Source organism: Cavia porcellus, unplaced genomic scaffold (genome assembly GCF_034190915.1).
Source record: "Cavia porcellus strain 051 isolate PalLab524CR breed Dunkin Hartley unplaced genomic scaffold, mCavPor4.1 scaffold_8, whole genome shotgun sequence".
NCBI classification, from domain to species: domain Eukaryota; kingdom Metazoa; phylum Chordata; class Mammalia; order Rodentia; family Caviidae; genus Cavia; species Cavia porcellus.
In genome coordinates, this window is record NW_026947491.1 from 58930557 (window position 1) to 58954800 (window position 24244).

A 24244-nucleotide genomic window follows, 5' to 3' on the forward strand; every position below is an offset into this window, starting at 1 on the left:
GTAATGAAGATCATTGTTTTTCTTTTTATACCTATTAACTTTTTTTTTTAAATCGGTACCAAGGATCGAACTCACAACAGCACACTTGCAAGGCAGGCACTTATGCTGCTGAGCTAAATCCCCAGCCCTTTTTTTTTTGTCTTTTTGAGACAGTTCAGGCTGGCCTTGGGGCTCACTTTGTAGCCCAGGCTGGCTTTGAACTTGCAAAGGATTCTCCTGCCTCAGCCTCCGAATGCTGGGATTACAGGAGTGTGGCACTGTGCCTGGCTTTTTATCTACTCAGTTTAATGCAGACTCATTTATACTTTTTCTTTTCTTATCTACATTTCTAAAATTACTATCTATCTATCTATATATATATATATATATATATATTTTTTTTTTTGGTAGTGGGGATTGAACTCACAACCTTGAGCTTGCCAAGAATGCACTTATACCACTGTGCTAAACCCCCAGCCATCTTTTTCTTTTTAAAAATAATGCATTTACTCTGTCCCCTTGCAAAAAAATAAAAATATTGTTTATACTAGCATTGAATTTATAATGAAAGGCACAGCTAATGGCTACGTACTGAGCTTATACTTAGGGACAATGATTACTGCAAAGTAAAGCACAAGGGAGGAATAAAGGACGTCATAGAATAGGATGTGAGAACTATTATCATAGAATATCATCATAGAATAGGATGTGAGAAATATTTTCTGTAAGCTTCGGGAAAGCCTATGAGAAGTCTTCATTCCAACCCAGAACCTTCTCCTTCCCCCACTATCTCAGGTTTTGAGTCACCTCTCTCTACAATAGTAGGGAAACTATATCCACATGAAGTGAAGGTAGCCTGTGTATGAGACAGAAAAATAGTATAAAGATTTGGAAAAACTTCAACATTCTCTGAACTGGAGAAAGGCTTTGCTTCTTCACTTTTGATTTTTTTTTTCTATCTGCATCAATTATGGAAAGAATTCATGGAGCAGTCTTGGCCTGCATGAACTCTACTCTGAATTCCTAAAACATGCATTTGAGGAGCAATTTCTGTGTGCTCTTCTTGGAACACTCTGCATGCTCACCATGAAGTGGTCTCCTCTTCTTCCCCTGGACATGAATAGATAGGCGACTACAGGTTTGGATCCATCTGTTCCTCAGGAAAAAACTATGACATTTTTAAAATGCTTTTTAATGCTTTTAAATGCTTTTTAAAGCTCTGAACACTTCCCCTTTTTTGTTCTTGTCAGGTTGCATTTTGCATGGCTTTTCTGGTAATTGCGGGATTAATAACTCTCCCTCTGAGTCAGCTGAAATTTCCCAGTCAGTCTGCACACCATCTCCTGGCAGGGTGTCAGGCGTGAAGTAAGCATTCAGTAAATATTTGTTAAAGAAAATAAATGCATGTATGAATGTTCCCAACTATGCATAAATATGTTTAAACTATAACTGATTTCTATGGAAAAGGAGAGAATAAATCTGTAAGTCTTTCTACTCAGTAAGACTTGTGAAGAAAGATGTGGTCAGAGATCTTTTGACTTTGAAACCTGTTTAAAGAAAAGCTCGCTCTTCAAAGTTGCTGTCTATTCTTTGAAGGCAGATCTCCTGCCTCTAGAGGGTGGATCCTTTAGGAATGTTTGGAAACACAAAGAAAAGGTCCTGGATTACACAGATGGAGAGAGCAATGAAAAGTAAACAAAAATGTTTTACCCAGTAAGTAGGAATGTTAGCTGTTTTCCTTTGTAGCTCAAAAATTTGTGGTTTGTAATTCTACAAACAAGGAGATGAATAGGTGGAAAAGAGATTCAGTAGAGAAGGAAATGGGTCCTGGAATGCTATTAATACTCTTCATCCTTCTCTCCTTCTCCTCCTTGTCTCCCACACACCATCCACTTCCCTTTACTACTGATACCATTTACTACTCCAGGAGCCACCCTAAGGCCTCGCATGGGCTGCTTATTTGATCCTTATAAGAACCTTAGGAAGCAAGTTTACTATTATCAATTTTACAAATGAGAAAACCAAGGAGACACAGCAAGCAAGTGGCTGCTAATGCAGTGTTGTAACTAGCTTTCTTCCTCGGGGCTCTGCTCTGAGGTGATGAAGAAAGAATATGAAAGAAGAGTGAGCAGTAGACAGGTGTGGTTTATAGAAGGAACACAAAGAAAGCCCCTACTGTTGGGTGGGCTCCAGAAGGCTGGCGCCATAGATGCGTAAGTCCAGGGACTTTTATGCAGTCTTTGGCATGAGAAGGTGCAGGGAAACCTGAGAGAATGCGGGGATGTGATTGTCATCGTTTGCTGGGGCCAGGGTTTTGATGTCCTCCCAAGCAGGCTGTATTACTTCTTTGGTTTGGGTGTGTGTGTTTGTTTCCTTGTTTAGTTGCCTGTGTTCCGGCTACCAGAGGCTTCTTCTAGTTTCGTTAGGCACTTGTCCTTTGTTCTTTACATTCTAATTTCCCAGGGCTTTGGATCACGTAGGTCCTGCCTTCAGCTTATTTAATTTACTCTGTTTACTCAGGCCATTGGGCTGCCTGTGTTCTCTCTCCTGGCCTCACTATCTCATATTAAACAAAGCTGAGGCATTGTAATGATGGTTTAAACGGTTGCTTGTTTGGTGCTTATTGACCTCTGATTCCGAAGTTTTTTAAAAAGGTTTTAGCACTACCAGATGGAAGAACATTATGTTCCATCAACAATAATAAGAGATCTGGGCAAAGGGAAACACATCCCTAAGCTTAGGGCAAAGCACTACAGAGATAGAGAGGGGTGGCCCCAGACTAGACAAGGAACAAGAGAGCTGCCCGATGAAGAACTGAGCACAATAAGAAACGCACTGTCATCCTGCCTTCTGTAACCTGATAAACATTATGGAAATTTTGAATCTCTGCCAATAAATAAGATGGAGGGGTAAGCTATTTTGTTTGGCTATTAACAAATAGGAAGATTTCTAAATGTTCGGTGGCCCGAGCATATCCATTTTTCCCCCATTGTCTCACAGGTACGTACTCTTTAGTACTTGAGAGGTAGCCCCAGTCTGTCAGATGGGTTCTGGCTTCTCCCCATCTTGCTAACCCTAACCCTAACCCTTCCTGTAAGTGTCCTGGTTCTTCTGGTCTTCATTTTTCTTACATCCCACCATGCTATTGAGCCTTCCTTTCTGTCCAGAGAGGATCACTAACTGGCAGGGAAATGTGTATTTTCTTAGATCACTTTTCTGTTTAGATCATGTGGAAATCCCCATAACGTTTTTGGTAAATAATAAGGTCATTTCCAACACCTTGTATAAGCTTCCTTATATAAGCACTTTGGAGTGTCTGTTTTACAGACAGAGAAACCTAAACTTAAAGAAGTTAGTTACACTACCTAGTTCACACCACTGGTGAAATATAGAAATGTCACGACAAAGTGTCAAATTATTACCTCTTTTCATTTGTTTGTTTTAAACTGATATTTGCCTGGTGTGTTTAAAAATGTTTTCTGCTGTGAAATGAAGCAAACATACAAACAACTCCACAAAGCTGTGAATGCACAGCTTAACAAATTACCACTCAGGAAAAAAGACCCACCCATGTAGCTATCCTCCGTACCAAAAAACAAAAACAAAAAATGGTAGACTGTTAACACCTGAGAACACCACAGTTCTTTTCTCCATGCAATCTTTAGCCTCACTCCAGAGAAATCTACTCTTTTTGTAACCAGTTTCTTTTTTAATTAAAATTTTAGTAGCTTTATTCAGAAACAATTCATATTCTAGACTATTCATTTACTTAAAGTTTACAACTCAGTGTTTTCTAATATATTCATAGACTGGGTAATCATCACCAAATTGGCTTTAGAATATTTTTATTGGTTTTAAAATAGTTTTATTGCCTCTGAGGAAATCTCTATACCCAGTAACACTCACCTAAGCCATCTCTAGTCCTAGTCAGTCACTAATCTTTCTGCCTGTATAGATTTGCCCATTCTGAGTATTTCTTACAAATAAAATAATACAATATGTAATCTTCAGTGATGTGCTTCTTTCACTTAGCATATTCCGTGTCTGTGCATGTTCTAACGTGTAGAAGCACTTTATTTTTTTAAATTGCTCGGTGATATTCTTTTGTATGGATCCATTCATAATTGAAGAATACTTGGGTTGTTTCCAGCTCTTGGCTAGAATAATGCTGCTGTAAATATTAATGAACTGGTTTCTGTGCAGACATATTTTAGTTCTCTTGGTTGTCTACCTAGAAGTGGAGTTACTGAGTCATATTGATAGCTTTATGTTTGAGGAACTGCTTGTTTCCAAAGTGACTATATCATCTTGTAGACCCACCAGCCATGTATTAAGGCCCAATTTCTCCACAACTTTGTAATACTTACTATTTTTAAAATGGCTATTGTAGTGGGTATAAAGAAGTATCCACTTGGTCCAAGCTCCTCACTTAAGGCTTGGGTATTGGAGGCCCAGAATTTAAAGACTTGCACATTCCACACATTGTGATAGGACAGGATGTGAAAAAAGCCTGTAATTCCTGGGAATCCCTCTTAGCTGTTTTAGTCTTGAGCTGTGGGAAGGGAAGAACTGGTTTAATTCTCTCTTCCTCTAGCCTTTGGGTTCCATTAGATATGGTTAGATCCAAACATTTTCCTTCAAGGCTTCAGAGCTGTGCTCATACCTGGAATGTGCCTCATGTCTGGTAGAAAGCTTAGCAAAGCATGGGTTCCTTGGCTAGAAAGCTCTTTTGAGGGGACATATAACAGTATATAACCTACGTATAGCAAGACCACGACATGGGAAAATTTAAAACACAGCAAGTCACGGGAAAGCACTTGCCCAAAAAAGATGAGGGCTATCTTTTAAATCTTACACTTAAAACCAACTGGCATCTCCAGGGATCTGAGAAAGGAGAAGGTACAGGTTAGGTACCACTGGGTAGATTGGCACTACTGCTTCATTTATCAGTCTAAGGTCCGGTACCAACTTCCACTATCCACTGGGTTTTTGAGCTTCAAGATCAGAGTGTTGTATGGGTAATGACAAATTTTAAGTAAACCTTAGGTTCTTAAATTATTGATTATAGGCAATTGTCTTTTAACTTCAGTTTGGAGGGTATGGTCTCTGGTGTGGAAAAATAGTAGGATCTTTGGGATACATTTGCACCAGAGCAGCTCTTTTGCTCTACCTATTTTTTCCTTTAGCTGTTTATATGTTAGGATTTACATTTTGTCTCTGTGAGGCAGCATATCCGATCTTGATGCATATATAGTACAGTATTTAAACAAGACAAAATACCTCTCCCCAAGAGGAGAACTGGACTTTTAAGAGTAATAAAAAAGGAATGTGTAAAAAGAAAGCCATCTCATTTTCAGTCTAAGGGTTGTGAGAAACACCTCTTCTCTGGTGGAATCCTTTCAGTGATATATGACAGCTGGAAGAAAGACCAGGGTTGAAAGAAGGACCGAGAGACATGCATCAGTGTCCAACAATAGCTTGGCTTCTTTTTGCTCTATAGTTGTGATTACTCAGGCTCCTCTGTGGAGATGACAGTCCAGCCAGAGGGAGAAGGCCGAGAGTGACCTGGGCCCCTTCAGTCTTGCTGACCCATTGGTAGGATGGTTCTGAACTCTGGAGCCTACAGCTTAGAGGGCAGTCCAACTTTTAGTGGTCACCTGTGTAACCAAGGTTTGTTTCAAGGGGTTTCTTATTGTAGCTTTTCCTAAGGTCTTTCTTTCCACAATGGTAGCAGATAAAATTAATAATTGTTGAGCTCTTTTTGGAGCCCTGAGAATCAAACCTAGCATCTGTTCCTTTTAAGGGCACAACTAAAGCAGCTGCTTTCTCTTGGTCTCTTTGTTTTCTTCCCTTGGTTTCTTCCTGGTATTGATTATAAAATATTGAGAAGGAAATTCTAAATATCAGTGAGCTATATGAGCAAAAGTCATCTTTTGTAGCTTTTAAAACATATCTGAGGCTGACTGGGTAATAAACTCATGTTTAAGAATAATGTGCCCTTTTATTGAATCAGGCATAGGGATATATGCTTTACAGTGCCTCTTGTAATTGACCTAAGAAGGCAGACGAGTTTTCATCTTTCTCTTGCTGAACAGTTGACAATTTAAGATAATTGAAGGGTTTCTCAGTCCTTTAAGCATCCATATCTGAAGATGCCTCTTGGTCCAATCTCCTGTCTGGTTATTAGGCCAATGGTGATCTTTGGTAGGGACTGCCTGGGCTTTGGTGAGAACTGGCTGTTTCTCTGTTTATCTGCTGGCCTTGTAAAATTAACGATATGATATTCATCTCCAAATGCAATAGCAGCTTGTACTGCTGCTAATCTCTCATTAGAAGTCAATGTTTGATTTAAGAGTCACATATCTTCCCAGCCTAGTTCATAGGTCTGAGTAAGTCTTCTAATGACCTCAATGTACTTATCAGGGTCATCTGAAAACTTTGTTAGATTTAGCTTGATCTGTTTTAGGTCACTGAGAGAAAAAGACACCAAACATGGGTAGTTCTAAATTCCTCATTTACCTCCTAAAGGGATATTATCCTTGAGGAACTTGAACATAATCATCTGAGGATGGATCTAGTCCCATAGAGGCTTTGATTATGGCTGGTTTAGAAGCCCCACCCTCAAGACCTGAAGGGCAAGTAGGGGAAGCCCCAGACTCAGTAATAGTGGGTAAGGCTTTTATTAAAGTTTTCTTGCAAACCTCATCCTCAGGTTACAAAGTCAAGGAAGAGTACTTAAGGCTCAGTGATAGTGGATGCCTTAAGGGCTAGAGATATCTGGCTTTCCTGTGGCTTACATTTACATTTTAAATAAATAAGGATTATTTCTTAATACAAAGGAAGTCTGAACATAAGTCTATTCTGACCATGTTTCCTTTTTTTTTTTTTTTTTTTTTTTTGTCTTTTTCCTTTTTATCGGTACCGGGGATCGAACTCATGACTGCCTGCTTGCAAGGCAGGCGCTTATGCCGCTGAGCTAAATTCCCAGCCCCCATGTTTCCTTTTTTTTATGGTACAATTCTAGTTGTGAAATAGCATTATTAGTACTTCCCTCTGCGTTCCATTTTGGCTCATGAGAGTAGACAGGCCATGAGTGGGTGCAGAAAAATATTAAATTGCTCTTTCTCAATATGTGAGGGTGGAACATTTTTCAGTGTTTAAGAATACATTCCAAAGGAGTAAGAGATTTTGACACTGAGTCTCCCATCTGAAAATAAAAGAGAAAGAACTGGCATCTGGGGCAGCTGCTGTGAATTGCTTCAAAGTTCAGGGTATCTAAGGACGCATGAGGACACAACCGTGCAGTCTAGCACAGGTGCACGGCAGCATACACATATGTTACCATGACTTAGCACAGGCAACTACACATATACCACATGGTTAGGTCAGTACACAAGAATATAAATGTATAACAACAATAAATGTAAGAGCTAGCTGGGTATGGTGGCTCATGCCTATAATCCCAGTACTTGGAAGGCTGAGGCAGGAGGATCACTGTGAGTTCAAGGCCAGCCTGTACTATATAACAAGCTGAAGGCAGCCTGAACTACAAAATGACATCCTGTCTTAAAAAAAAAAAAAATCAAAACAGACTCAGCACAAACTCTTGCCTGGCAAGTGCAAGGTCGTGAGTTCGATCCCAGGCACAAAAACAACAACAAGGAAAGATAAAACCCAACCTATATAAGGGCTGAACATAAAGTCATTTGCTTGCTGTTTTGCTGATATTGGCCCTCTTCCATCATGTGGGGTAAGAGACAGACAGCCTCATCCAACACGGAGACCAGCTGCAATGAACTGAGGAGGACCTGGAACAGCAACTGGCCTCCGTGGGAGTCGTGTTGAAAGGCATGGGAAGTACTGTTATTTTCTGGAGCCAGGAGACTTCCGGGTAAAGTCCCCCAGTTTTGCATGCAGTTCTGCATCTACTTCTGCAGTTCGCCAGAAGGTGGAGGTAGTGGAGCCCCTAGTCCAAGGAGGCAGACCGAGAGGACCGCCCACCTCCATCCATCACACAAGTGCACGACTTAACTGTGGAGTTGTGGAAGCTGGCAAAACAATTAAAGCAAAAGGTGGGTAAAACAGTGCCCGTATGGCTGCTGTGGCTCTGGCATGATGGGCTTTTTACATGCAGTTAAGCCCACAAGAGATGTCCAAAGTAGCCAGTATAGCCAGCACCAGCACCCCACTATGTGCGGGCTCTGTAGAATGTAGATTACAGACCCACAAGCAGGTAACTGGTTAATGGCCGTGGCTTGCTTAGTTTGGGCTAATCTGGATGACTTGTGGGAGCAAGTCATGTAATAGACAACCTACTCAGTCTGTGTGCTGTGGGAAATGAGCATGCACCAAATGATTTTTGCCACGCAGTACCATCACTCTAAGGAACTGCTTGTGGTACAAAGAAGGAATGATCCTGGTGAGTACGCCAACTGGCACATTTAGATCAGTGGCAGCCGTTTTAGACCCCTTAACAGTTGGCCCAATCCATGACACTGTGGATGCCTTATCCTGGCTGGGGGATGTAGAGGTAAAGTGCTAAGGTAAGGCAAGACTGGTACAAACTACATCAGGTAACCCCCAGGTAACCCCCAAGCAAATGGGGCCAGTGCCTCATGGACAGGTGGTAGTGTCACTGAGAGTCAGCTGGCACCAAATTTGGATGGAGCTGCTGGTTGCTGGCTTAGCTGTAAATAGGAGAGATGGGCAGCTCCTGGACATGTTGCTGACTTTGTTGCAGCAGCTGTCCTGTGAGAGGCAATACTGGCCAGTGGGCCCAAAGGTAAAAAGCAATCCCAGTGAAGTGGAAAAAGTGACATTGCCCTCTCATCCAGATTAGGAAGCAGCCTGAGGGACCCGGTTAATGAAGTTCCAAGAGAATGTACAGAATGTCCTAGTGTTGGTGGATACCAGAGTCCAGTCAATGTTAACCTATGGCCATCTATGGGAACTGTTTCACAGGACAGTTTCATGTATAAGAGGGCATGGAAGTCACTACATCATGGTCCAGAGAGCGCAGCATTTGGCTCCATGCCCTTATGATGTCTGTTTCCCTGCTTGCTGAATACATCCTGGTGGTGGGCAGACCGATTGGTGTTTGACTCGACACTACTCAGGGTCAATTCTATTTGTAAATCTGCTTGGGAAAAATCATAATCCAAGGGCATTCAGTTCTCACACTGCTGACTGTTCTGCAAGCTACACAGGTTGTGTGTAAAACAGTATGAACTGCCTGGAGGTCATGAGGAAATAGGATGAACTAACTTGAAATTGGAAGAAGCAGGGATGAAGCCAAACAGGATGTGGCAAATATAGTGGATTACCGGAAATTGAAGAAAGTGACTCCGTCATTGCACACAGTTGTGCCAATGCTGACTTGATGGACTGTCTCACCCTGATCCTGGGTTGATACCACTACACTGTGGATTTGGCCAGTGCCTTTTCCTTCATTTCTCTCATGCCTGACAGTCAGAACCAATTTGCCTTCATTAGGGAGGGCAGGCAATGGACTTTCCAGCTGTTGCCACAAAGCTATTTGTGTTATGACCTGGTGGCCTAGAATTTGGCCACCTGGACCAAGCCACTCTCTGTGTCCCTATTTCACGCCACTATGCTTGCCTGTGAAGGAATCATGGGGCAACGGGCAGCAGAAGTGCAACCAAGATAAATGATTGATGGCTGGGTGCATATGTGGATATCCGTCCCAGGGGTGGAGGATTCCAGGCTCCCACCCTCAAATGTTAAAGGATATACTTGCACCAGCAGACTTCTTTTTTGAGTAGGATACTGGCAGCCAAGTTGGCTACATTTTGGGGTCCCTTGACGTACATGTCACAGGAAACTATACAGGATGTTGGCTTACCGGTGCTGAAACCTAGCCCCTATGCAGAAAGGAAAGTGGGACCTTCAGCTGATGCTTGGTACACAGATGGGTCCAGTCCTGGCACAACCCCTCAATGGACAGCAGTCACTGTCCAGCTTAGTACAAAAATTCTCTGTGTGAAATTGGAACAGGCAAGTCAAGAAACTGGGCGGAGTTGCAGACAGTGTGACTACTTGTGAGGCACGAAGAAGGCCCCTTACCTACTTGCATGGATTGTTGGGCTGTCTTTAGGGGGCTGATGCTCTGGTTGCAGGCTTGGGTGGCCCAGGATTGGCAGATAGGGCACTGTTCCTTGTGGGGGGACTGATTTATGGTAAGACTTACTGAGGCATGGCCAAACACTGACTATGTGGTATACCCTGTTCCAGAATAAAAGCCCCTCTACTTCACTGGGGAATGACAGCAGATGCTTTCACAAGGGTAGCTACTCTCTGAGGGCTGCCTTCTGCAGTAGCTCCTTGGTTTTATAAGAAACTGGGACACGTAGGACTCCACACCATGCAAGCAGTAGTACAGTTGTGGTACCTGGATTTGACTCGGGCTGAGTCAAAGGCTGCAGTAAAGGCAATCCCCTTTGTGCCCATTTGGTGCTTTGGAGAAGGAAGGTGCCCATACAGCTTGACATGATACCACAGCCACCTCATCCTCTACAGCAATGGCAGTGAATTATACCAGACCCCTGTCTCTCTTGCAGGGACTTAGATATGCTTTGACTGCTATAGATATAGCCAGAGGTGTATCTCTTTCTGCTGATCAAGCCCACAACATGAAGGCACTGTAATGGTTGATTCTTTTTTTTGGGGGGGGGGTCTTTTTCGTTTTTTATCAGTACCAGGGATTGAACACGACTGCCTGCTTGCAAGGCAGGCGCTTATACTGCTGAGCTAAATCCCCAGCCTCTAATGGTTGATTCTTGTGTATGGATGCTGCTAGGAATAGTGTCAGACCAGGAAACCTAATTCACATGGGCTCAGGTACAACAATGGGCCACAGACAATGATGTCAGACAGCACTTCCATGTGCCCTACTGACCATTGGCCACTGGTATGACAAAAAAGTACCATGGGCTCCTGAAAACCTGTTTGGCTCCAAAGTTTGCCAGGTAGGTGACGGTCTTACCTCAGCCAGTCCAATTGTTCAATGACCAGCCCCCACACATGAGTTAACACCCCACTAGATGACTTCTTGAAAACACAGCCAGTTTTTCTGTGCATTTTGCCCCACAGAGCAAGGTCCTAAGGTAATAAAAGGGGCCTTAACCACTTCCTTGTTGGAACTGTTGAACCCATGTGGTTGGAGGTGTTATCCACGAATTTGGGATTGGCCCACAGAGCCTCCTGGTGGGGAATTGGGTGTTTCTCTTGGAAATCTGGAGGGAGGGGCTGAGATATGTCTTAGAAGAAGAGCCCTGGACTTTGACATGGCCTTAAGGACTTTGTTGTGTTGTCTACCTGATGCTGGAGACACCATTCTGAAGGCAGTGATGTGGATTTTTGGCCCATCCATCTGGACTGGTGCACCTAGCCCTGACTCTCTTACCTCTGGTAGTGATGGGGACCTAGGTTTGGTATTCTAAGGGTAGGGAAATGATTCCAGCCACAATCCTACCTCAACATGGACATGTGGCCTGCATCCTCCCCAAAGGGCAAGACTCTTTATAATGCTTTCTCTTTGTGCCCTGTCCTCTGCCCAGGGTGATTCACACTAATAGTGTTGACTTCTGGGCACAAACATTTGCCTATGTACACCAAGGATCACATTGCTGGGTGTGAACTGAGCTCTTACTGATACTGCTGAGGACCTCCTGTGGCGAATCCCACTAGCCTCCCTGCTGCAATGGACTGACTGGCAGCTGTAACTGCCTGGTGTCCTGGTGGCTTTATCTGGGATCAGTGATGCCAAGAAGATCCAGAAGAACATGACCATTCCTCAGGGATTGGGGTCTATTATGTACAATGGCTGGGGGTGGATTTTGGGGAACCAAGTAACATTGCTGGGTGAGACCCCATTTTGTACTCTACAGGTGAATACATCAGTGGAGAACTGTGCCACTGGGTGGATACCACTTGGTCTGTGTAACTGTATGTTACTGATAAATGAATGTTGAGATGACCATAAGCTCAGCAGTATGGCATCCAATGAATTGGCCCATTGTGGAAGCCTTATGGGTCTGTGGCACCATGAGGTGGCTATATCTACTCAAATAGGGCACTACACTTGGGGATGTTAAGGGTACTATCAGACTCACCATCACGCACCCCACAATTGGCATACTGTGTACCACAGTTGGCCCAACACTAAAGAGGTGTCCTGGTGGCTTTATCTGGTGGCCTTGATGCTCCTACGGGCAGATATTGGGAGCCAGGCCAAGTGTCCTGATTGTCTTAAGAGTACAGCTAGAAAACTAAAAAACAGAGACAAGTATCGTATTGCATTAATGGCTGGGAAGTCAATATCTCTGGACAGGTCCTCCTCCACTCCCCAAGCAGCCACTATTTATTAGAGATATACATTGATAAGTGGGCATAGCAAAGGATTACAATTTGGCAGAAGACTCAGACTCAAGAGGGCATAGATGATCATATGCTAAGAAGGATATTGTCCTGGGTTATAATCCTGGGATGACTCAAGAGGGTGTAGATGATCATATGGTAAGAAGAATCAATGGGAACTCTCAAATAGGAGGTATTGATAATCACAAGCATCCATTTCATCATCTTTTTAGAGAAGTATAAAAAATTGGCCATTGTAAATTAGTGGTCCCCAACAAGCAGGGACCATAGACCTAGCCCCCTAAGGTTGAAGTTTTTGCTCAACATATGGCCCAGGCCCTGAAATTTACACAGCAGGATTTGGTGTTACTCATGGGTAAAACTTCTCAAATGAGAAAGTTTCACACAACTGCATGGCTCTTGATTTTCTATCTGCAGTACAATGAGGTACTTGTGCCTTCTTGCAGATAGAATATTGCATTTTTATCCCAGACACAGGTATGAAAAGCCTTATAGGAAATAGCTGTGGAGGTTTCCACCATCTTGCAGCAGGCCTCCCTCACCCAATGGTATCCTTGGTATCTACCTGGTGCTAGCCAGTCGTAAGCTGTGATAGCCATGAGGTTAGTGGTATTATGCTGTTCTCTGTTTTGTCGTGGTGGTCTCTGTGGGCAGGGGTCAGCTCTATGGACTGCTCACAAGATGTGATAGTTCTCTGACATTTGAGGGGGTGAGATGTGGGGAGCCACCTCAGATTGCTTCAAAGCTCAGGGTACCTGAGGACACAGGAGGACATGACCCCACTGTTTAGCATAGGCACAGAGTGGGATCCACTTATGTAAACATGACTTAGCACAGGCAACTGTGTAAGTACCATATGGTTAAATCAGTATACAAGAATGTAAATATATGATAACTATATATATAAGGGCTGAACAATAAAGATGCTTGTTTGCTATTTTACTGATATCAGTCCCATGTGCATTCTTTTCTTGGGGACTCACCACAAAAATTCCCCTTCAGCCCCCAGCCCCAACAGCATTCCTTTAGTTTTTTCTTGGTTATCATATCTCCTAAGTGTCCCCCAAGGTGATCCATCCCAGAGCAGGTGGCTGCCTTTAGAGAGGGACCAGAAGATAGGCAGGGTCCGTACTAATCACCAATGACCTGTCTTCCCCATGAAATCATACTCCTAACTTTAGCAGTTGTTTCTAAAGTTCAAGCCACCCATGATTCTAGCTATAATGGTCATGTTTAGAGAAGGAAGCCTTGCTAGCAAACCAATAATCAAAACAATCAAGTGATCTAAACCTCAGTTTCTTGAAAGAGAAAATTGAAAGTGATTGGAGCATCTCCCAGGCTGTAAGAGAGATCATCTCTAGAGATAGATAAAATTATCTACCTACTCACCTAGGCAATCTTCCTTAGCAGCAAGACAAGGCTAAGTTTTATTTAAAGTCCACTCTAAAATTTCTATGTCTCAGTAGCTCACAGGTTAAACTTAAGCTCCTCACCTAGCAACCAAAATTCACATGTTAGTAAGTGCACATTTACCAGTCTTCTGCATGTATATGAAAGAAGAGAAGGGCTAAAATTTCTTTCTTACCCTTAATTAGCATATATAAGGCACAAGTGTAGCTATTTCCTTTGTGAAAGGCAAATAGCTGTTGCAATCTGCCTCAGCCTGACTTTCTGAAGAGAAGAGAGGTCTAACAGATGACAAGGTTGTTCTCAAGTTAACACTCATTTTTCTATGGGCTCACCTTAAAGATTCTTATTTGTTGGGTAGGAGGAAAATTTTGGGGCACTTTAGAGTTTTTCTCTTTCTAACCTTACAAGCCTCCAAAAAAAGGAAAGTACAATGTGGCAGGGAAAGATAAGAAGAGATTGTCTTCTCACTACTGGAAGGAGGCAAAACAGACTCGACATTTTCTCTAGAGGAGAAGGATAGAGTCAGTTTGTTTCAGGGAAAACTGTACCCCAAGTCTTAAGAACAGCCATTGACCTATTGTCTTAACCAGTGGACAGAGTCCTGTGATTTATTAAAAGGCAGGTGTATTTCTTAAATATAAACTAGCTTTCATAAATGACCCATTTTACAGAATTTTATATCAAAGTCCAGTTGGCAATGCTCTAATACACTTTTCCTACTGCTTTTGTCTAACAAGTCAAGCAAGGAGACCAGGAAATTCAATGCGGAATCCAAATGCAGCATCTACAAAACAGGACTAAAAGGCCCATTAAGGAACCATCATAAACTTTCCATATTCTCAACTTAAATTTATCATTATTTTAACAAATAATATGTATAAGAGGCAAGTATTGACAAAAATATAGCACAAAAAATTAAAGCATATGCAAGTGACAAAGATAATGCTTAAAAAGTCAAGGCACAAAAAAAAATTATGATTGCCAAAGTGAGTCACAATCCACAATCTATGAAACAAAAACAAATCCTTACCTACATCCAATTATCTTGATAAGAGAAGTCCAAATGGTATAGGGATGATATTGAACCTCCAAATAATCTAAATAATATAAGGGAAACATACGCCAAGTGAGTGTTCTCTAAAATTGAAGAATGAATTAAGGGATAATGGAGGTTAAGAGCAGAAATTATTTATTGGGAAAGAAAGCCATATTTATTGGGAGAAAGAAAGCTCCCGTCTAAGAGAGACAGAAGAGGTCCTGAGAGGGTTGCCAAGGACATAACTTCTTAAGGGAGTTTTATAGAGCAAAACTATCAGGTGAGGTGAATCTAAGCTGGGAAAAAGTACATTCAACTAATAAGATACAAGCACAGTCACTTAGGTAACACTGATCCAATGGGAAACCATGAGGTGGGAAAAGGTATGATCATCGAATAAGATTATAGGTATAATCACTTAGTTAATATTGATTAAATGGGGATCAAATGGGAAGCAAGTCATGTACCAAGTGTACATGGACTGGACAGTGACTTGTTCTGAAAGAGAAGCTTTGGACCCCTACCCAAGGATACAGATACTGATTTAGACTATCAATTACCGCTGTTCATCCCGAGGGTAAATACTAGGTGTAGTCAACTTATTTGTTGTCTTGAGGTCTGACAAGACCTATTCCTGTTTGAGGAAGAGGTCTCCACCCTCAGTTGCAATGTTCCTGTACTGATTCCTGTGGAGAAGGGCCTCGCCCTGAGGGACTGCCTATAATATTTCTAACTAACTCAGCCATCTATAATAATACCATTACTCATCCAGATTTTCTTGCCCTTCACCTAATTGGTCAGTAACCCATCTTAAATACATCTCCTTCACATTCCTTAAACCCATTCCTTTCTCTTCACAGCCCCTACTTCAGTTAGGGCCCAGAGTCAGGGCTTCAAATCCTATAGGAAGTCAACAAGTAAGAGGGCACAAAGGGGTGAATGAGGACCATGATGAATGAGAGAGGACAGAGCTCATTTAAAGGGGATACAAAGAACTTAGTTTAAGCAAATTCTGGTGTAAGGGGATGCTAGCCAAATAGTGCCAAATATTCTAAATTCGATGAAGCTTATAATTACTATAATCTGAAATTTTCTGGTTTTTAACTTGACAAATAAATTAATGTCTTAGTACCTCACATTTAGAAGTCTTTGGGTGGGAGTTTTGGAGTCTTCTATGTAGAGTATCATGTCATTTACAAATAATGATAATTTAATTTTTTCCTTCCTCACCCTCATTTCTTTTATTTTTTTTCTTTTGTTTAATTGCTCTGAATAATGCTTTCAAAACTATATTGAATAGGGTGGTGATAGTGGACATCCTTGTCTTATTCCTGATTTTAGATACACTGCCATGAAACATATTTAGCTAAATGGTTGTGCCTTGTGGCCATACTTTTGGACACAAGTGTAAATACTTCATTGTTTCTATTGTGTGGGAAACCAAAAGTTTAAATAAGGACAAAAATGTGTAATAGTTATTGTGAAATAGCAAGAAAATGTTCCATTGGGAAAGGGATTGGGGGGAGGGAAAAGAAAAAGAAGAAAGAAGGAAAAAATGGAAACAAAGCTTCTGTAAATAAAGAGAAGAAGAAGGGTTGAAGGGCAGGTAGAGGAATGGGGAAGAAAAAGAAACAATTATGCCATGTACAGGTACAAATTGCCTATGATGAATGTGATCATTATGTACACTTAAATGTACCAATAAGCTTGATTAATATACAGAAAGCCCTCCCAAATTTAAAAACTCAATTCACTCACTTAATATCTGTGGGCTACAGCCTGTCTTCAGACTGCCAGCTTGCACTGGTTATTGCAAATATTTTCAAGGTGGTCTTGCTGACCTTGTTCCATTGTCAAATTGATTCTCTTAGTGACTTTTTCCTACTTATTCCTTTTCTATGGCCTCCTCTGTCCTAATACAGTCATTTTTAATCTTTTGTGGAGGCTTAATCCCCTGATAAATACTACAGAAATACCACAGAAAACTCTACACCCCACTCTTATACCAGTCTTTAAAATGCTGTCCTCAAGTTTTCTAAGACATCTTCTGTCACTTGGGCCCCCTGTTGGCTTCTCTTTCTGCTTCTCCCATTTGAGTACTCTCTGCCCTTCTGTTCCAAATATCCTGGGGCGTCCCCTGACTCATGCCTACGCAGTCTTCAGGGGTTCCATAGTCTCAACCAAGTTCTGGAAGGGGTTGCCTGGCAAGCCAACAGCTTCCACTGGGCAACATCATTTGTATATTTGAGCTTGGGTTACTGGCATGATATTGGCATGCTGATTCGGAATAGCTTAAATTGTTTAACAGAGTCAAGAGAATGGGGGTTCTGTAAAAAAACTGTGCAGACCTCCATATCCCAGGAAAGTTTATGCGTGTAGCATAATAATACAGGGGCAATTCAAAGAGCTATTTCAGAGGAAGAGGGAGAGTAGATATAATACTGGGATCAGTTAAACGAACTACTTACTGTCTGAGTACATCTTTTGAGCAAAACCACCTAAACTCTGTGCTTACCCTTCATGCAATAATGTCCTTTAGCAAACAGTGATAGGTGGAGGTTTTAAAAGAGAAGTTATAAAGAAGCATTTTTTTCTTGAAAGATGAAATCATGGTCAAACATCTGGCAAAAGGTGCCGGTGAACAATAACTTGTACGAAACAGAGCCAGCCAGGAAAAAGACAAAAGAGTATTCATTTCTGTTCTATGAACTAACAATCTTAAACACATATTTTTGTGTAAAAAAACAAGTGTTAATATTTAGAATTTCTTAATAATATGACAGTGTAGCTCCTTTACAATTATTTTAAATCTACTTGAAGATTCCAGAGAAGTGCATATGGTAACTATTTGGCAAATTTCAAAGAGAAGAGAGGCAACAAATCAAGGATGATTTGCACTGTGCTGGAAGAAGATACGCTTCCTCACAACCCGAGTGCACTCTGGTTGCACACACAGACAGGTAGAGCATAGATCCTGGGCTAAATATGTGGCAGCCGAGAGCGTAGCCAGGGCACTCGGACTTTCTGGCTTCTAACCTGGGCTCAGCTACTTCCAACTTTAAGTGAATTACTTATCCTCTCAGTAGTAGTTTTCTCATAAGTAAAATGACATTTTAATGGTACCTACTTCATAAGGCTTTTATGAAAAGGAAATGAGTTAATTCATAAAAAGCATGTTGTGGTTGGCACATCATACACACTCAATATTAGCCATAATGTTTGTTTGTAATTAAGGAAAGAACGTAAAATGCACAAATGTTCCATTTTCTGAGCGAGAAACCTTTTCCTTGAAATCTCCAAGTTCTCTGTTTTCTTTCTTCAAATGGAATATTCTTAATGAAATCTCCTTAATGAAATGTGCTAATATAGTGCTATAGTTTTAAGGAAAAATTTAAAACCCTTTGAGAGTGCCCCGCATCTGCTTTGTCCTTGGTCCTCTCTCCACTTCTCTTTCTGCCTTCTCCCCTTCGTCTCTTAGTTATTCCTCTACTTTTTGCTCTTCATCATTCCAAATTTCTTTTTTGGAGAGGGGTTCTGGGGATTGAACTCACAACCTTGTGCTTACCAGGCAGGTGCTTACACCACTGAATTAAATCCCCAGCCTCAAATTTTGTTTGTTAGTTTGTTTGTTTTTTGGGTCCCGGGAATCAAAGTCAGAACCTCCAGCTTCCCAGGCAGGCGCTGTGCCATTCAGCTACATCCCAACCCTCCAAATGTGTTCCTGAGACCTTACTCCTCTCCAGTGCTTCCTAGGCTGAATAACTCTTTTTCTCCTTGGCCAGAAGTAGATGTTGTATTTAGACTCTTTTTTTCAAATGGAGAGAATTTTCTAGCTATTTCAAATAAACTTGGGAAAAAAACACACTTCTTAACCAAAATGCAGTCTGTCTTCTATAAGAACACTGACCCTGTAGAATGCAAATATGTTTCTGTTCTGCGAAGTCAATTTCCTTCATGTATAGCTGATTGTGGACTGTGCATGCACAGCACTTTTCACATGTTCCCTGATTTGCATTCTTTGTATTCAGCAATTCGTTTCATACCCAATATAACACAATGCCTTCATCAACCTCATCAGTGTCAATTTTCAGCACTGTGATCACTCCAAAATATCAAATCGTCCCTCTCCCCAACACCTTACTCTCTTTTTGTTTTGTTTCTAGTGCCCATCATCACTTGATATTTATTTTTACTTGTTCTTTGGCTTTTCTCATGGGAGGTTCAAGGACTTGGTCCATTTTGTTTACCATTTCTCTTTAGAACCCAGCACAGTAACTGGCCTAAAATATTTGACTGGCTGAATTATAATCATATGCTTATTAATACTTTCCAAATGTTTGCTTTTTAAACTAATCATATGAGATAGGATAAAGAATTTTCAAAAATAACACCACAGTCCAACATGGATACTAGGGATTGAGTCCTAGCACTATCTCTGGATGGTGGTAGAATCAATATGCTTTTGCTTCATGATTACCTTGATAATGGTATCTTTGCTGAGAAAGGAGTTCCTAGCAAATGTATTTAAGAAGGCATAATATCTAACAAACACATTCTCTAACAGCTTAAAAACTCACATGTTGAAGTAGATACAGAAGGGTGTGGATTTAGCACAATAAATATTGTAGGGTGAATAAATAGTTCTGTAATAAAGCAAACTAATTTAAACTATAATTGAAGTTAAAAAGGCCATTGTTTTGCTTGTAACATTTAGAGAGAAAAATCTTAACTTTCATATGAATTTGTTTGATCAATATCTTTACCAAAGCACCCGGATGACTAAAAAAAGTTCATGAATGTCCTTGTCTTAATATGCCTTGAGATACTGCCTTATCTGTCCTTCAAAGATGGAATCACCTTAATGTTTTATCTTTTAAATAGTCATTCTAATTTTTATTCTATAAAATGTATCCTTGTTTTAATAGAAGACAATGTATTGGGTGACATAATATGAGTCAACTGGACACTCCAGAAAGCTACTGATCGTGAAATTTTTATCCCTTTACCTGCAAGGAGTCTGAATTCCCTCTGAATAAATTTGGGAACTAGATGTCAGCTCATTGTGGCTAGTGCTTTCTGCCTCCTCATGTCCGTTCTGGTACTGCACAGTGCTACTGAAGCACTTCAGCCTTCAAATTCCTCTGGGTCAGGCCTCTAGTGCAGGTTTCTAATCCTTTGTATTAATACCCAATATACATGTGTCCTTAGCATAACTTTTTGACAAGACCTCTATTTTCTCATAATTTTTACTGTGCTTGCCGAACACAACTATCTAGTACACGATCCAGAATTCTATCAGGAAGGATCGTCATGGTTCCATTGAAATAATGAACAGATTGCAATGTTAGTGAAATGACTGTATAAAAGTTTATTCTCACTTATTCAACATCCACTGTGGATACACAGTACGATACCTGCCTCTCTACATTAAGGTACAGGAAAACAAATATATTTTGAACATAATCAGAAAGTACATTATGTAACAAGGAAAAAAACCTTCCAAATAAGATTTATTACATATGAGATACTGAAGATTTTGGTCATGATTCCAATTTATTTACTTAATGAGCATTTCCTAGCATAGATTTCAAGGGTGCAGAGGAATGAGAGCAGGTTTAACTGGCGATAAGTACTATGTTTTCAGAAGAAAATGGCTAAGCTTTGGTTTAAATTCTTGTGGCTTCTCACTGTTTTAGCTGTGACCTTCAGAAACAGCGCAAGTACTGTCTCCAGTCTCCTTCCCTCCAGCCTCAGCTCATCCCACTCCTTATACTCTGAACTTAGCAACCGGACACTGGCAATCACGGAATCCCTCATCACTCTTCATGCCGCTGAGTGGAAAACCCTAGTTGTGTTATACAGAATGCATATTGGATTTTGGGAAAATTGGGACTTGTAACTGTGCTGTCCAATCCGGCAGTCATTAGCCACATGAGATGTGTTCAAATTGAGATGTGCTGTAATGGTAAAATACACACTGTTTTTAAAATGTTAGGATGAAAATGGTAATAAAAAAGTCTTACTAATAATTCTTAAATTAACATGTTGAAATAATAATTTTGGATATTTTGAAATTTTGGATATATTGGATTAAGTAAAATGTCTCATTAAAACGTCACCTGTTAACTTTTTTCAATATACTCACTAGAAACTTTTAAATTACCTATGTGATTAACATTATATTTCTGCTATACAGTACTAGTCTAGAGTCTTCATTAAAATCAAGCTGAGTACTGGGGGGAAGAACCACCCATGATTGCAACCATATCATGGAAAGAATGAAGTCTGTGAACCGAGGCACCATTCTAATTTCTATTCCTGTGATTTACTCTACTCCTGTGTTTACTATTCCTGTGATGCTTTGTGAAAAATACATGCATATACAGATAGTTAAGACCATTTGCACTGTGGTTAACTTTCCATTGCTATGCCAATTGCCTGACACAAACAATTTACAGTATAAGGAGGAAGAGTTTGTTTTGGTTCAGGTTCAGAAGTTCCAGTCAGTGCTGGTCTGCTCTATTGCGTTGGGTCTGCAGCAGGGGGCATGTGGTGGGGCACAGTTGACCAGTTCACAGTAGTCAGGAAACAAGGAGAAAAAAGGGGGGTGCCGAGGGTCCTAGGGTCCTCTTCAAGCACCTGACCCCAGTGACCCAACTTCCTTCCACAAGGTCCAGCCATCTAAATCTTCACCACTTCTCAGTGGTGCCATAACCTAGTGACAAGGTCTTTAACATGTAAATCTCAGGAGGACAATTATGATCCAAGCCATAAACTTATTTTCCTTCCTTTTCTGATGTAATATAATATCTTAGAAGTGTTCACGGAGATCTTCCTGACTAGTAGCTGAGACTGGTCCATTGTGGGAATTATAGATTAACATTTTCATTATTCTCAGTGATTTGTTATTATAAAAATCACTTACTAAATAACCTTATGTCTATGTTGTATGCAGGTGCAGCCTCAGAGTAATCCCAAGATTCTCATTTTCAGAATTATCCCCGAGATTTTGAAGCCTTGGCAGTTAGGGTGGGATGTTTTAATTTGACTGAATCCACCCAGGGAATTATTGGAACACACTTCTAAGTGCTCCTGGTGGGTCATGGAGGCCTGACTTTGGGAACTATGTCTGATTTGTCACCCTTTATTCTCTGGGACTCTTCCCCTGCTGCTTCCCGTCCACCATGAACTGCACAGCTTTGGTCCTCCACATCCTCCCATCCACTGAAGAGGCCAGTACATGGTGTGCACACCTGTAATCCCAGAACTCTGGGAGACAGAGACAGGGGGATCACGAGTTTGGATTCTGCTAGGGCAATTTAGGGACAGTGAAATCATCTTTCAAAATAGGAATTTTAAAAAGAGCTGTAGTTGCAGTCCAGGGCAAAAGTGCTGAACCCAGTACTCTTCCCTGCAAACAGAAAGAAAGAAAGAAAGAAAGAAAGAAAGAAAGAAAGAAAGGAAAAGAGAAACAGAGAGAAAAAAGATAGAAAGAGAGAAAAGGTATCCACTGGGGTATTTAGCCCCAGTGGAAGTGGTGTCATGGAAACAGTAGCTGTCTGTGTGTGCTAAGAAAGGAATTCAACCTCTTATAGGTGATCTTTAGAAACACTGGGGTTTTGTCAGATGCAACAAAGTTTTTCTTCTAAAAGCAACAAAGCTATAATGCCAGCACTCTGGGAGTTGAGACCAGAGACGCTGGCAAGTTCTAGCTTAGCCTGGGGAATTTAGGAATTTAGCAAGGTCCTGTCTCAAAATAAAACAGTAAGAAAGAGTCAAAGGCATAGCTTAGCGTGGAGCCCTCAGTGCAGGATTCAACCCTCAGTGCCAGAAATAAATAAATAAATACATAAATAAATAAATAGTACAGTTACCAGTTTGTACCCAAAGGGGCAAAAATCAATTTTATCCTTTTTTTAAATCATAATTTTGTTGTTCAGTGTTCGGTGCTCGGTGCTGGCTGTTGATCATCTGTGTAGTTGTCCCTTAGTATCCATGGGGGACTTGGTCCCAAGACACTCTCAGAATCCCAAGATGCTCAAGTCCCTCATGTAAAATGGCAGCGTATTTGCAGATGCCCTGCACACAGCCTCCCATATATTTAAAATCAACTCTAGATCATTTATAACCAATACATTATAAATGTTATGCAAATCATTATTGATGCTGTACAGTTTAGAAAACAAAGACAAAGAAATAAGTCTATATATATCCACTATACTGGTTAAGTTTGATTGTCCATTTGATTGGACTGAGGTGTCATGCAGATTACCACAGTGTGCCATGGGTCCTAGTGAGTCATAGGGTGTGACCCTGGGTGCTGCATCTGGTCCCTGGCCACTTCCTCCTCGGTGCATTTCCCCTCTGCCCTGCCTCCCGGCCTCTAAGAAGTCAGGAGCTTTGCTCCAACAAATGCTTCCTCTATGGAGTCAAGCCTGCCACACAAGCTCTGAAACTGTGAGACAAATTAAACTTTTCTTCCTTTACATCCGGGTATCAGGGAAACTGTCAAACATTCATTATAAACGAAATTTCTTTATAAAAAAAATATTTTCAACCCATAGTTTGTGCATGTGGAATTCCCACATGTAGAGAGCAGGAGATAGTAAAATTCAGCATTAGGTGCTGTTTAGCAAATAGTGTATGCTTAGTTATTTTAGGTTCATATTAACAGGATAAGTTATATAATACAGTATCAACACAGTTATGGAGAAATACGTTATACTGTTCTTTAAAGAGAACATGTATCTTCAAATACTATTTCCATGAGGTGAGACAACCATGGCTCCAGAATAATTTTTCTAACCACTCTCCTTCACTTTTTTGTCCCCATCAATTCTCGGGGCCACAACTCCACACATTTTGCCTCTCTGCAAGCAATTAGCAGCCCAGCAGGTAGAAGCTAGGGAGATAGTTATGTGCTCCCAAAGGGGTGGCTGAAAAAACTAAAGTGTCCTTTCATGGTGTCCCAGCCCGACAGAGGATCCAGATGGACAACCTGGACCTTGCCTAAAGAGAAGGAACCCTGGGTTCCAGTTTTACCTCCCAATTCAGTGGGTCTGGGACACTGGGCTTAGAAATCTACTTTGAGTAAGAATCTTAGATGATGCAAATTAAATCCCTCTGCCCCTTTCCTAAAACAGAGGCCGCAAGCAGTTGCTACTGAAGTCTCTGTGCTCTCGGTTGCGGCCAAAGGCCCTGAAGGATACCTGCAATACTTTCGTTTTTGGGGTGAAGGCGGAGTTTGCAGAAGCCTTGCTCTTCTAGGCCTGCCATGTTTCTCCCTCCGCAGGAGACACCCAGGGCGAGCAGCTCTGCAGTGCCACGCTAATAGCACCCAGCAGCTGGGACGCACCGACTAGCTCCGCTCCAGAAACTGGGGCGGGGATTCTCCGGGCCACGCCCTCCCCGTCCCGCCTCGCC

The 24244-nt window shown here is 41.3% G+C and overlaps 1 long non-coding RNA gene across 1 annotated transcript; it reads right to left on the reverse strand.

Moving 5' to 3' along the window:
- Window positions 1-14362: 14362 nt before the first annotated feature.
- On the reverse strand, window positions 14363-24177 carry LOC106028972 (uncharacterized). Its single transcript, XR_001202596.3, has 3 exons — window positions 24031-24177; window positions 14816-14922; window positions 14363-14569 (listed from the first exon to the last, which is right to left on the reverse strand). It is a non-coding gene; the product is annotated as an uncharacterized LOC106028972 (long non-coding RNA).
- Between the last annotated feature and the right edge of the window lie 67 nt (window positions 24178-24244).